A 16,144-nucleotide genomic window follows, 5' to 3' on the forward strand; every position below is an offset into this window, starting at 1 on the left:
CATTGTCAACATATGTTTCTGTTATCTTACCAAACAGAAAAAGTGGTCTCTTGTTAATTATAGAAAAGCAGATACCACCAAGGGGAGGTATAACAGCTGTCACCCAATGGCCTACTGTAAAAGGTTAAGAAAAGTCAATGAATGACTATTAAGGAAGAGACCACAGAACTTGCACCTGAAGTCAGATTACTTGTGTTCCAGTCTAAGCTCTGCTGCTTATTAGTTGTGTGACCAGTGGCAAGTTATTTCATTTCTTTAAACCTCCATATCTTTATTTGTAAAATAAGAATTTTAATATAGGTTGAATATTCCTAATCCAAACATCCCAAATCTGAAATGCTTCAAAATCTGAAACTATTCCAACATGATGCTCCAAGGAAATGCTCATTGGAGCATTTCAGATTTGGGATTTTCAGACTCGGGATGCTGAAGCAGTAGGTATAATACAAATAATCCAAAATCTGAAATCTTAAACACTTCATTTTGGGTAAGAGATACTCGATCTGTAATACCAGGATTTTCATGAAAAATTAAATAACCTATCTGAAGTATTTACCTATCTACCTTCACATAGTAAGCTTACTCAGTATGTGATAACTACATTATTATTTAGAATAGGAATGAAGTAAATAGGACAGTAGGATCCAGGATCTGGATGATTGAGATACCATGAGATAGAAAGATATTAACTCCTCAGATATTTCAAATTAACTCCTCAGATATTTCAAATGCTAAAATACATGAGTCAGTTCTAATAAGTTAGCATTAAGAGTCGTTCTGAGGTTTCTAGCGTTTGCTGTGTTCTCATTCTAAAATCTCACTGATTATGATACAGCATTGAGCTTGTAAAATTATTTTTTTAAATTAAGACTTTCAGGCAAAATAGAATGGTAAGTTCAAGCATCACCATAGCCCCTTCATTCCTGCTCCAAACACACATAAGTAATAAAGTATAAAAAGAAAAATGTGGAATATATATACTAGACTTGAAAACAAGATCAGGAATGGAATAGACATTCAAGGTAGTGAGCTCTGGTATCTGGGTGTTTAGGCTCTTAAGGACAGTGAATTGTTTCAAATGTGTTCCATGAAAGCCAGAGCAAGACTTCTTGCTCAAGTCCCTCCTTATAATAGGATGCTAGGAAAATCTGCCAACCTGGTATCTACAGTAAAGTTTTCTAAAAAGTTGTGGACTTGATGTGGGGAGACAAAAACGTTGCTTTACAATAATAACTTAACAAAGTTTCCTACAGCATTAAGCTAATATGAAGCCTGAACCCTCAAAGTCATTTTAAGAGTAGGTTCTGGTTTGGAAGAGTGATCATAAAGGAATGGGAGAAAAAAAGGAAACAAAACATTAAGTCTCCCACCAAGAAGCATATAATACAAAATTCCAAAAAACAAGGCAAATTCTAATTCTGAGAATGATAATAAAATCAACAATTACAACATGAATTTATTCCAGATGAAACTGATTTTGTATAATAGACATACAAAAAGTTTAAAAGTTTAGGATGCTGAAAGAGCTAAGTGAAGGAATATGATCCATTTATAAAGAAGATATTATGAAACAAAAATAGGTGGAAAGGAAATGAGCAGATTTCTAGATATCAAAAGACAGAGATTTTGAGAATTAAATATATTATACAAGCATTGAAATAACTTATATAGTACAACATTTGCTGGACCCAGTTCAAGGATAAAATTAGTAAATTGGAAGATGGAATTGAGGACTTCACTGAGAATGTGACACACAGACGAAGATAAGAAATATGAAAGACCAATTGAAAGTAATAAGCATAGCCGGGCACTGTGGCTCACGTCTGTAATCCCAGCACTTTGGGAGGCCGAGGCGGGCAGATCACCTGAGGTCAGGAGTTCAAGACCAGCCTGGCCAATATGGTGAAACCCTATCTCTACTAAATATACAAAAATTAGCCGGGCATGGTGGTGCATGTCTGTAATCCCAGCTATTTGGGATGCTGAGGCAGGAGAATTGCTTGAACCCAGGAGGTGGAGGTTGCAGTGAGCCGAGATCGCACCACTGCACTCCAGTGACAGAGCAAGACTCTATCTCAAAAAAAAGTAATAAGGATAAGCTGAGAGGCTTAGTATACATCTAATAGGAGTTCCAGACAAAGAGTGATGGAGAAACCATATTTGAAAACATAAAAATGGGTAATTTTCAAGAATGAGGACATTAGTTCCCACATCAAAAATGAATTCCAAATATTGTTCATGATAAATAAAAATAAACACACAGCTGAAAACATGGCAGTGAAACTACAGAACATCAAAGATAAAGAAAATCTTGGGTTGGGCGCAGTGGCTGATGCCTGTAATCCCAGCACTTTGGGAGACTGAGGCAGATGGATTGCTTGAAGTCAAGAGTTCGAGACCAGCCTGGCCAACATGGTGAAACACCATCTCTACTAAAAAATACAAAAATTAGCCAGGCGTGGTGGCGGGAGCCTGTAATCTGAGCTACTCAGGAGGCTGAGACACGAGAATTGCTTGAATCTGGGAGGCAGAGGTTGCAGTGAGCTGAGTTTGCGCCACTGTACTCCAGACTGGGTGGTTTCACCAGACTGGGTGACAGAGCAAGACTTGGTCTTAAGGGAAAAAAAGAGAAAATCTTAAAAGCTGTTAAGACATGGGAGACTGAGGCAGGAGGATGGCGTGAACCCGGGAGGCAGAGCTTGCAGTGAGCTGAGATTGCGCCATTGCACTCCAGCCTGGGCGACAGAGCAAGATTCTGTCTCAAAAAAAAAAAAAAACTGTTAAGCTGTTAAAACAGAAAAGAAAATATTTTGCGAAGGAACTATAATTAGAATGGCAGCAGGGTTCTCTTTAACAACAGAGGTTAACAGTCAGTTGAGTAATATCTTTAAAGTACTAAGGTAAAATAGGATTTTCTATCTAACTACAGTATTATTCAAGAATGAGGACAAATTTTTATTTTTTATTTTATTTTTTATTTTTTTGAGACAGAGTCTTGCTCTGTAGCCGGGGCTGGAGTGCAGTGGCCGGATCTCAGCTCACTGCAAGCTCTGCCTCCCGGGTTTACGCCATTCTCCTGCCTCAGCCTCCGGAGTAGCTGGGACTACAGGCGCCCGCCACTTCGCCCGGCTAGTTTTTTGTATTTTTAGTAGAGACGGGGTTTCACAGTGTTAGCCAGGATGGTCTCGATCTCCTGACCTCGTGATCCGCCCGTCTCGGCCTCCCAAAGTGCTGGGATTACAGGCTTGAGCCACCGCGCCCGGCCCAAATTTTTAAATAATAAAGTTTGTAGAAGAAAACATAAGTGTTCTTCATGACCTTGGAATATACAAAGATTTCTTAAACAGGACACAAAAGCACTAACCATGAAATAAAAAAATTGATAAACTGGACTTCATTAGATGTAAGAATATCCTTTCATCAAAAGAAAAAATTAATAGAATGAAAAGGCAAGCTATAGACTGGAAGATAATATTTGTTATATACGTAGTCAGTGAAAGACTCATATCTGGGATATATTAAGAACTCCTGGCTGGGCACAGTAGCTCATACCTATAATCCCAGCACTTTGGGAGGCCGAGGCCAGTGGATCACTTGAGGTCCGGAGTTTGAGACGAGCCTGGCCAACATGGTGAAACCCCGTCTCTACTAAAAATACAAAATTAGGCAGGCATAGTGGTGCATGTCTGTAATCCCAGTTACTTGGGAGTCTGAGGCAGGAGAATTGCTTGAACTCAGGAGGTAGAGGTTGCAATGAGCCAAGATCACACCACTGTACTCCAGCCTGGGCGACAGAGCGAGACTCTGAAAAAAAACAAAAAACCCCCAAAACAAAATAACTCCTACATGCCTACAAATCAGTAACTAAAACTTCAGGGTTTTTTGGTTTTGTTTTGTTTTTAGAAAATAGGCAAAAGACTTGAGTACGTACTTCACACACAAAAAAAGATGCTCAACATTGTTATTCATCAAGGAAATGAATTTTGAAACGGTGGAGTAGTTGGAAGTCTACTTGCTGGTTGGGGCTAGGGTGTAATTTGGTACAGCCACTTTGGAAAACTGTTTGGCATATCTACTAGAGCTAAGCACACAATGTACCCTATGACCCAGCATTTTAACTCTTGGGCATATATCAAACAAAAATGAGTGCTTATGTTGACTGAAAGACATTTAAGAATGTTCGTGGTAGGTTTATTCATAATGGATAATTAGTGGTATATTCACACAAGAAAATGCTATCTGGCAATAAAAAAGAATAACTGCTGATAAAAGCAACAACATAATATTGAGTATAATAAGACTCAAAGTACATACTATATTGATATATAGGAAGTTCAGAAACATGTATCTTTGGAAACAGATTATTAGAATAGTGGTTGACTGGGAAACATGACAGAGATTTCTGAGGTGCTAGAAATGTTCTATTTCTTTATCTGGGTGGTGGTCACAGAAATGCATTGTATACAATAAAAAGTCATCAAATTACTGACTTTATGTAAAGTTATTCCTGAATTTATCAAAAATGAGGAAAAGGTGAGGAATAAATAAAAACCATTTCAAACATACAACGACCAAGAGCGTTTACTACTTGTAGACGCTCATTATAAGATGCATTGGATGGCGTTCTTTAGCAAGAAGGAAAGTTTTACTCAAAGGGAAGTCAAGAAATACAAGAACTGATGATGAAAAAGAAATTGGTAGGTGTAGGCCGGTGGCTTGCACCTGTAATCCTAGCACTTTAGGAGGCCAAGGTGGGCAGATCACTTGAGCTCAGGAGTTCAAGACCAGCCTGGGCAATATGGCGAAACCCCGTCTCTACAAAACAAAATACCAAAATTACCCAGGTGTGGTGGTGCGCACCTGTAGTCCCAGCTACTCTGGAGACTGAGGTAGGAGGATCACTTGCGCCCAGGAGGCTGAGGTTTCAGTGAGCCAAAATCATGCCACTGTGCTCCAGCCTGGGTGACAGACTGAGACACTGTCTCTAAATAAATAAATAGAAAATGTGTTGATAAATTTAATGAATTGCTGAATAGTTTTAAAAATATTTTTAAAGTTTTTTGTCTTGGAAAGACTAAACTATATTTCTATGTATTAGTGACAAAGTATACAGTATGTAAAGTGGACTTGTGTTTGTGATAGAAAAATAACTTGAAAAATTTATAGATAGCCATATTTATTTTTTAAAAAATTAGGAAAATCACCAAAAGAACAGAAATACTACCTGTAGCTTATAATGTACAGATAGGGAAAAAGGAACTATAGTAATTTTTTTTATCATTTTCACTGATAATAGGAAAGAATAAATGAAGCAAACAAAAACAGTGATAATGAAGATAAAATGATATAAAAAATCCAACTACATTAGTAACTCAGTATATACAAACTGATGAAACTCAGCCTATTTAAAGAGAGTAATTATATTTGATTTTTTTTAAATTCACTTTAGGCCTGGCGCAGTGGCTCACGCCTGTAATGCCAGCACTTTGGGAGGCCGAGGCAGGTAGATCACAAGGTCAGGAGTTTGAGACCAGCCTGGCCAACATGGTGAAACCCGGTCTCTACTAAAAAAAAAAATACAAAAATTAGCTGGGCATGGTGGTGTGCACCTGTAATCCCAGATACTCAGGGGGCTGAGGCAGGAGATTTCTTGAACCCAGGAGGTGGAGGTTGTGGTGAGCCTAGACCATGCCACTCCTCTCCAGCCTGGGTGACAGAGCAAGACTCTGTCTCAAATAAATAAATAAATAATCCACTTTATGCATCTTATAAAAGATGTTCTTAAAACAGAACCACAGAAATATTTTAAGATAAAGGGATGAAAAATCGTAACATATAAAAACTTATCAAACCTGTATACCAATATTCAGATTAACTGATAAAATTACACAAAGTAAGCACTGAGGAGGAAAAAAGAGAAACACTTCCTAATAGTAAAAGGGATACTATCATGAAGATATAACAACCATTAATGTGTATGCATCTGATTATAAAGCCTCAAAATATAAGAAGTAGAAACTGACAGAATTACAAGAAACTAAAAAAAAATTGCTATCATAGGAAATTTTAACACGTCTCCATCAGAAATTAACAGATCAAACAGAAAAAAGATTAGACTACAGGAGATTAGACTAACACATTTGATTTTACACACACACACACACACTCTCTCTCTCTCTCTCTCTCTCTCTCTCTCTCTCTCTCTCTCTCTCTCTGCCTCTCTCACACTCAACCCTCCATATCCATGGCGTCCACATCTGTGGATTCAACCGACTGTGGATTGAAAATATTTTTTGGGGAAAAAAAGCATAACTGGCATAATTGTAGCTGTACTAACATATTGTTGAGCACATTAGAATACATTACATCAGGGTACATTACAATACCCTAAACAATACAGTATAACAACTCTTTACATATAGAAGTAACATAGGGATCCTCTGAAGGTTATATGCAAATATACTATTTTATATCGGACTTGAGCATCCCTAGATTTTGGTATCTGCATGGGATCCTATAATCAATCCCTCACCGATACAAGGGACAACAGAGTGTGTGTGTGTGTGTGTGTGTGTGTGTGTGTGTGTGTGTGTACACACAGTCATCCCTCAGTATATGTGGGGAATTGGTTCTAGGACTCCCTGTAGATACCCAAATCCACACATGCTCAAGTTCCACATCAGCCCTGCAAAACTTGCATAGGCCCTGTGGAACCCATATATACAAAAAGCCAGCCCTCAGTGTACAAGGGTTTCACATCCCACAGATACTGTATTTTTGATCCTCATTTGGTTGAAAAACATCTGCATATAAGTGGATCCGTGCAAGTCTAACCCACAGGTGGTTCAAAGGTCAGCTGTATATATCTAAATATATATATACAGATATATATCTGTATATATCTTAATACTGTTGCCTTGAGGATTAAGTTTCAACATAAATTTTGCAGAGAGAAGCTTACAGTTTTACACGTTTTTTGAAAAAATAGTAATAATTAAAAATGAATGAGTTAAGCTTTCAACCCAAGAAACAAGAGAACAGGATACACCTAAGAGAATAATATGTAAGGAAGTAACGGAACAGAATTCGTGAATTAGAAATTGATATAACAAAAGATCTCATGGCTGATCAACGGGAAAAGAAACACAAATACTAGATGGGATCTCGGCTCTCTGCAACCTCTGCCTCCCAGGTTCAAGCAATTCTCATGCTTCAGCCACCCCAATAGTTGGGATTACTGTGCCACCACTTTCGGCTAATTTTTGTGTTTTTAGTAGAGACGAGGTTTTGCCATGATGGCTAGGCTGGTCTCGAACACTTGGCCTCAAGTGATCTACCTGCCTCGGCCTCCCAAAGTGCTGGGATTTACATATGTGAGCCACTGTACCAAGCCTGTTTTTTAAATCATGGAAGAACACTAAGATCCACTTCAAAATGTTTAAGAACTGTAATGACATAACCTTTAAAATTATATAAAAGAGCAGCATCAATGTCCTAAGTTAAAAAACATTCAAAAATGAATAGTCAAAATATGTTTTAACAAATGACTTGCAGCATAGACCAGGTGTTGTGAATGCTATGGTTTGAATGTGTCCTCATATTTTATGTATTGGAAATTTAATCTCCAACTATATAGATTGATTGGAGGTGGGGCCTGTGGAGGTAATTAGGATTAGATAAGGTCATCAGGGTGTGGACCCCATGATGGCAGGCCTGTCTTTATAAAAAGAGGAAGAGACCTGAGCTGACATGCAGTAGTCCCCTTGCTGTGCCCTGCACCACCTCAGGACTTTGCAGAGTCCCTACCAGCAAGAAAGCCCTCACCAGATGTACCTGCCTGTCTTGAACTTCTAGCCTCCAAAACTGTGGTAAATAAATTTCTTTATGAATTACCCAGTCTCAGGTATTCAGTTATAGCAACAGAAGACAGCATATGACAATGAGTTTTGCCAATCTTCAGGAAACAGTTAATCTTACTCTTTTGCAAATTGTTCCAATGAATTGAGACATGAAGGGTAACTTAAGTTTATCAGGATTGTATGAATACATTATCAAAACTAGATAACGACAATACAAGAAAAAACTATGAGACATTCTCGGGTATTAACAAAACTAGCGATGAAAAATCAGTTTATGATACAGTAAAACATATGTCCAAATATGATATATCTTATGATGTTTATTCTTATGTGGTTTGACATTTTAAAAAGTTTTAATGTAGTATTCTACTTTAGCAGGTTAAAATCTCAAGAAAAAGGGTTCCATAAAATTAAACATTCATTCATAAATTTCTTTAAAATGTCAGGCAAACAAGGAATAGAAGGCAACTTTCTTAACCTAATAAAGGATATTTACTAAAAGTCTGTAAGAGATATAATAGTGGTTAAACTATAGCAAAACTAAGAAACTAGAAAAGAATACCACCATCACCACTTCTATTCAGCACTCTAATAGTGAGTACTGCCCAATACAAAAAGACAGAAAAGGAATAGGCAAGACAAAATTGTCCTATTTTTAGTTAATATAATTATCTATATAGCAAACCCAAGTAAATTTATATAGTATTAAACTAGTTGGCAAGCTCATTATAGCTGTTGGATAAAAGATCAGCCTGTAAAAATTGGTAGCATTACTGTGCTAAGTTATAGTCTATTGAATATATAATATTTTTAAAGACTTTTTTCACTATAGAGATAAGACTATAAAGTACCTGGAAATAAACCTGACTAAATACAAGACCTTTGCTTTAAAAAAAAAAAAAAATCATAAAATTAGCTGGGCACAGTGGCTTACTCCTGTAATCCCAGCACTTTGGGAGGTTGAGGCAGGCGAATCACGAGGTCAGGAGTTCGAGACCAGTCTGGTCAACATGATGAAACCCCATCTTTACTAAAAATACAAAAAATTAGCTGAGTGGGCACCTGTAATCTCAGCTACTCAGGAGGCTGAGGCAGGAGAATCGCTTGAACCCGGGAGGCAGAGGTTGCAATGAGCCGAGATTATGCCACTGCACTCCAGCCCCAGTGAGAGAGTGAGACTCCATCTCAATAAAATAAAATAAAATAAAATTAGATTCATAAGGAAGATCTGAATAAATGGAAATATATACTGTGTTCATGGACAGAAAGACTCAGTACTGTAATGATACCAGTTGTCCCCCAAATAATCTACAAATTTAGTGCATAGCAAGCCGATCCTAAAATTCACGTGTTAAGAATGAGGAGCAAAAATAACAATTTTGAGGAAGAACAAGTTGAGGGGACTTGTTCTTGTCCCCTCAAGTACTTGTTAGATAAAATGCATGTTAGATAAAGTCTTGCCACATACTAAGACTTATTATGAAGCCGGAGTAAACAAGAGCGTAGTATTGGTGCAGGTAACAATTAGGTAACAGAACAAAGAACCCTGAAAAAAATATATACTTATATTCTCCTGATATGTGACAGATATTACATTAATCAGTAGAGAAAGAATGAATTCATTAATAAATGATAATGAGTCAAACCTGGTTATATGGAAAAAAATTCGTTCCATAACACATATAATTCACAGAAAGTACTCAACATATTAAAAATCTAAAAATGAAGAGTAGAACTTCAAAAGAAAATATAGGAGAATATATTTATATGACTTTGACATAGGAAGATTTCTTAACACATAGAGCAAACCAGAAAGGAAGAGATTACGTTTTAAAACTTCTATTCAAGAAAAGACACCATAGTTATAAGAGAAGCACAAATGAATGAAGTTGGAACCCTGTACCGTATCCAAAAATTAACTCAAAATGGATCAAAGACAATGTAGGATCTAAAGCTATAAAACTCTTGGAAGAAAACAGGTCTGAATCCTCATTACCTTGGATTTGGCAAAGGATACTTAGATAATGCAAAAGCACAAGCTATAAAAGAAAAAGTAGATGATTTGGACTTCTTCAAAATTAAAAACTCTGTGTTTCAAAGTACACCATCAAGAAAGCAAAAGACAGCCTACAGAAAGGGAAAACATACTTGTAAATGATATTTCTGATAAGAGTCTAGTATTCAGTGTATATAACAAAAAGATAACCCAATTTAAAAAACGGGCAAAGGATTTGAATAGATATTTCTCCAAGGAAGATATATAAATGGCCAACATGGTACATTAGAAGATGCTCAGCTTCATTAGAAATTAGGGAAATGCAAATCAAAACCACTATAAAGCCTGGGCAACATAGTGAGACCTTGTCTTTACAAAAATTGGAAAATTTGCCCAGGATGGTGGTGTGCGCCTATGGTCCCAGCTACTCGGGGGGCTGAGGTGGGAGGATTGCTTGAGCGCAGGAGGTTGAGGCTTCAGTGAGCCATGATCACATGATTGCACTCCAGCCTGGGTGACAAGGTTAGACCGTATCTCTAAAAGAAAAAACTTGATGCAGTACCACTTCACATACACTAAGATGTCTAAAATTAAAATAAAAAAGGGAAAGTAACAAGTGTTGATGAAGATGTGGAGAAACTGAGATCCTCATATTTTGCTGATAGAAATATAAAATGGAGCAACTGCTTGGAAAACAGTTTGCTGGTTTCTCAAAAAGTTAAACGTAGAATTACCATATGATCCAAAAATTTCACTCCCAGATATATACCCAAAAGAACTGAAAACAGTGATTCAATTATATAATTGTATGCCAACATTCATAGCAGCATTATCCACAATAGCCAAAAGCTGGGAACAACCCACATGTCCATCAACAGATGAATGGTTAAATTATAAAACGTGGTAAATACATTACAGTAGAATATACAGTAGAATATAATTCAGCTTAAAAAGGGATGAAATTTCAATACATGCTACAACATGGGTGAACCTTGGAAATATTATGCTAATAAAATAAGCCAGACACAAAAGGACAAATATTGTATGTTTCCACTAATATGAGGTAACAAGAGTAGTCAAATTTAAATAGAGACAGAAAATAGAAGCTACCAAGGGTTATGGGGAAGAGGCAATGATCAGTTACTGTTTAATGGATAGAGTTTCAGTTTGGGATGATAGAATAGTTCAGATCTGGAAATGCACAGTTGCACAACATTGTCTGTTAATGCCACTTAATTGTATACTTAAAAATGGCTAAAATGGTAATTTTCATGTGTATATTTTACCACAATATAAAAAAACTAAAAGGGAGTGTTGAAACATGCTACAACATGGATGAATTTTGAAAATGTTATGCTGAACACAAGAAGCCAGTCACAAAAGACTACATATTGTATGATTCCATTTACATGTAATATCCAGAATAGGCAAATCCATGGAGACAAAAAGTAGATTCATGGTTGCCTAGGGCTGAGGGGGTTTAGAGATTTGGGAGGTAATAGCTGAAGAGTGTGTGATTTCTTTGAGGGGGTGATAAAAATATTCTGAAATAGATTATGAAGATAGTTGCACAATTCCGTTAAACTAAAAATCATCTAATTTTGCCCAATAAATGGGTGGAGTGAATGTGTATGAATTATATCTCAATAAAGCTATTTTTAAAAACTATCAATTTAACATGTAAAGACAAGCTAATAGAAATGGTCAAAAGCTATTAATAAACAATTCTCAGAAGAGAAGATACAAATAAATGGCCCATAACCATATAAGTAGATTCTCAGCGTTACTAGTAATCAGGGAAATACATATAAAAATAACACTGACATAGTCTCGCAATATCAGGCTAACAAATTTTAAGTCTGATAGTATCAAATTGTTGACAAGGAAGTGGACAACTGGGAAAAATCACTGCTGCTAAGTATATAAATTGATAAAACCACTTTGGAAAGCAACTTCCCCTGGTAGTTTACATGCTCTAAAAAATACTCATGCATATGTGCACACTAAGTTATACAGATCTCGTGGCTTAGGTTTCAGACTACTGCAATAAAGTGAATATCACAATAAAGCAAGTCAGTATTTTTTTGGCTTATAGTGCATATAAAAGTTATGTTTACACTATCCTGTGGTCTAGTAAGCATGTAATAGCATTATGTCTAAAACAACATACATACCTAAATTTAGAAATACGGCTAAAATAGTGCTAATGATCATCTTAGCCTTCAGTGAGTCATAATCTTTTAGCTGGTGAAGGGTCTTGTCTTGATGTTGATAGCTGCCGAAGGTTGGGGTGACTGGCAGTTTAAAAAATAAGCAACAATGGGGTTTGACACAGCTGTTGGCTCTTTCTTTTATGAAAGATTTCTGTGTAGCTGGTGATGTTGTTTGATAGCACTTTACCCACAGTAGAAATTATTTCAGTATTGGAGTCAATCCTCTCAAACTCTGCCACCGCTTTATTGACTAAGTTGATGTAATATTCTGAGTCCTTTGTTGTTATAAAAATGTTCATAGTATTTTCACCAGGAGTAGGTTCCATCTCAAGAAACCACTTTTTTTTTAAATTTTTTAAATTTATTTATTTTTTGAGACTGAATCTCACTTTGTCACCAGGCTAGAATGCAGTGGTGTGATCTCAGCTCATTGCAACCTCTGCCTCCTGGGTTCTAGTGATTCTCCTGCCTCAGCCTCCCGAGTAGCTGGGACTACAGGTGTGCGCCACCACGCCCAGCTAATTTTTGTATTTTTAGTAGAGACCAGGTTTCACCATGTTGGCTAGGATGGTCTCGATCTCTTGACCTCATGATCCGCCTGCCTTGGCCTCCCAAAGTGCTGGGATTACAGGCATGAGCCACCACGCCCAGCCAAGAAACTACTTTCTTTGCTCATCCATAAGAAGCAAATTCTCTATTCAAGTTTTATCATAAACTTGCAGCAGTTCAAGTCACATCATCAGGCTCCACTTCTAATCCTGTTTCTCTTGCTATTTCTACCACATCTGCAGTTACTTCCTCCAACTGAAGTCTTGAACTCCTCAAAGCCATCCACAAGAGTTGGAATCAGCTTCTTCCAAACACCTGTTAATGTGGATATTTTGACCTTTCCCATAAATAATGAATGTTCTTAGTGGCATCTAGAATGGTGAATCCTTTCCAGAGGGTTTTCAGTTGACTTTGTCCAGATACAACAGAAGAATCACTGTCTATGGCACTTACAGCCTTACAAAACATATTTGTGAAATAATAAAACTTGAAGGTCAAAATTATTCCTTGATCCATGGGCTGCAAAATGGATGCTGTGTTAAGAGACTTGAAAACAACATTAATCTCCTTGTATATCTCCATCAGAGCTCTTAAGGGTCTAGGTTCAATGTCAGTATTTTGAAAGAAGTTTTTTGTTTTGTTTTGTTTTGTTTTGTTTTTTTCTGAGCAGTTGGTCTCAATAGTGGGCTTAAAATATTCAGTAAACCATGTTGTAAACAGTTGTACTATCATCCAGGCTTTGCTGTTCCATTTATAGGGCACAGCCAGAGTAGATTTAGCATAATTCTTAAGGGCCCTAGGAGTTTCAGAATGGTAAGTGAACACTGACTCAGTAATAATGGTGAAGAAGTTTGAAATATTTCAAAAATTACCAAAATGTGACACAGAGACAAAATCAGCACATGCTGTTGGAAAAATGGGGCCAATAGACTTACTTCACACAGGGTTGCCACAAATCTTCAACTTGTTAAAAAAAAGCAATATCTGCAAAGCACAATAAAGTGAAGTGTAAAATTACAGAATTTTTTAAATTGTGAAAAACAAGAAACAGTTATCTATCAATGGAGAATGGATTTAGAGAAAATGATATATTCATACAGTAGAATATTATACAAAGTTTTAAAATAAAGTGAAAGGAACTATGAATCAAAATAGATGAACAAAGTTTGAGTATAAAAAGCAACTTATAGATGAATGTATACATTATGATATTTATATGAAGTTTGAAAGCATGCAAAACAACATGTTGCTTTGTTTCTTGATACATATGTAATTATGATATAAAAACGTACACGGGAAGGAAAAAATTCAAATTCAAGGTAATGACTACCTCTGGTGATCAGCAGGAGATAAGCTTATGAAAGGGAGCCTAAAGGAAGCAATTACATCTATATTGTTTTATTTCTTTTCTAAAAAGCTGAGGCAGGTATTATAAAATGTTGAACTTTTCTGAGTTCGATGGTGGGTATAGTTAGGTTAGGCTGTTCTCTGTACTTTTCTGTCAATTATGTGTATTGACAATTTTGTATTTCCTATGAATATTGTTACATTTTAACCAATGAACCTATCATAAAATCATCTATTAACTCATACCATCTCTCAGAATTGCTTGCCATTCTAAAAACTTGTCTTCAAGAATAAAACTTTGTGAAGAGTGTTTGGATTCTTCGTTAATTGTTGATTTTTTTTTTCTCTTGAGATTAGCTATTTCAAAATGATAGTACTAGCTACTACCATTTATGCAGGGCTTACTCTGTGCCAGATACTATTATAAGCCCTTTACTTATATCTCATTTAGTTCTGTAAACAACCCTGTGAAATAATTATTATTCACATTTCCAGTGGGAAACAGGCTTAGAGAAAGTAAGTAGTTTGTCAAAGGTTACACAGCTAATAAATAGTAGGGTCAGAATTGAAATGTGCATCTCTGTGACTCCAAAACCCATGCTTTTAAGCCACATTATAAAGCCTTTTCTTTACCTGTAGTTATAAAAATTGTGTAATAAATTAGGACTTATTGAAAGGGGAGGAGGGCAAACATGTCTGTGGCATATGATCATTTCTGAATTGGAAGAGACCTAAGCTATAAGCATCTCTTCACATTTGTAGTCTTTTCTCCAATCCACTGTATTCATACCTGACTCCATCCTCTTGTTATTTTTGAAACCTTACTATCAATTTCTGTAAAACATAATAGACTGCAATTTCTGGTGTTATGATAGCAAGTTTTAGTTGAGAATAAAGTTGAAGGAGTTAAAAATTGGGAAGTCAACTAGGAGCCAGCTCAAGGAATCCAGTATGACTTAGAAGTTTACATGCCATATTGCATTTTGCAACAACCAGAGCTCACGTCTTCTGATGTCTGATCTGGTGGTATTACTATTCAATCATTTCTTAAAAAGCAATCTGAGGCCAGGCGCAGCGGCTCACACCTGTAATCCCAGCACTTTGGGAGGCTGAGGCAGGAGGATCACTTGAGTCCAGCAGATCAAGACTAGCCTGGTCAGGCCGGGCGCAGTAGCTCACGCCTGTAATCCCAGCACTTTGGGAGGCCGAGGCGGGCGGATCACGAGGTTAGGAGATCGAGACCATCCTGGTTATCACGGTGAAACCCCGTCTCTACTAAAAATACAAAAAAATTGGCCGGGCGTGGTGGTGGGCGCCTGTAGTCCCAGCTACTTGGGAGGCTGAAGCAGGAGAATGGCGGGAACCTGGGAGGCGGAGCTTGCAGTGAGCCGGGATAGCGCCACTGCACTCCAGCCTGGGCGACAGAGGGAGACTTTGTCTCAAAAAAAAAAAAAAAAAAAAAAAAGACCAGCCTGGTCAACATGGCAGAAACCCTGTCCCTACAAAATACACAAAAAATTTAACCAGGCGCGGTGGTGTGCGCCTGTGATCCCAGATATTCAGGAGACTGAGCAGGGAGGATTGTTTGAGCCCAAGAGGCAGAGGTTGTAGTGAGCCATGATTGCACCACTGCACTCTAGCCTGGGTGACAGAGTAGGACCAAGACCCTATCTCAAAAAAAAAAAGCAATCTGAAAAACATCATTAAGGGTGATTTAATTCATAACCGTCTTTTCTTTCATTTCCTTCTACCTCTTTCTACTATGCTCCACTAGATGTCCTCTTCCTCTTGCTAGAATTACCCTTTATGGAAGTGAGCTCCTGCTAGAATCTAGAGCACCATTTTCATAATAGTTTTATACCAGGAATACAGCACAAGATAGAAGAGGAGCGACTCTATTTCTGCTAAAATCAAGATAACTACTCTCTTTTTCCCCAGAAATCTTCAAAACCAGTATATTCTGCTCTTTTTAACTGAGCCATTAGAATTTAGTTTATTGATTGGTGATATTAATGATGGCAAAATTTTGGGCAGTCCGGATTTTGTTTAATTGTTTTGTGAAATTAGAACAATGAATTTTAGATGACATGAACTGTTACTTCTGGTTTATAGAATATGAAAGTACATGTCTACCACTGAGAACTATAAAAACATGTCTGGCTTCAGTATTCTAAATGTTT

At 37.0% G+C, this 16,144-nt stretch overlaps 1 protein-coding gene across 3 annotated transcripts in view; it reads left to right on the forward strand.

Annotated features, from left to right (window-relative positions):
- Positions 1-16,144, forward strand: part of SOS1 (SOS Ras/Rac guanine nucleotide exchange factor 1) — a 148,479-nt gene that overhangs the window by 77,513 nt on the left and 54,822 nt on the right. The gene's annotated exons all lie outside the window — the stretch shown is intronic.

Source organism: Macaca fascicularis, chromosome 13 (genome assembly GCF_037993035.2).
Source record: "Macaca fascicularis isolate 582-1 chromosome 13, T2T-MFA8v1.1".
Taxonomy (NCBI): Eukaryota; Metazoa; Chordata; class Mammalia; order Primates; family Cercopithecidae; genus Macaca; species Macaca fascicularis.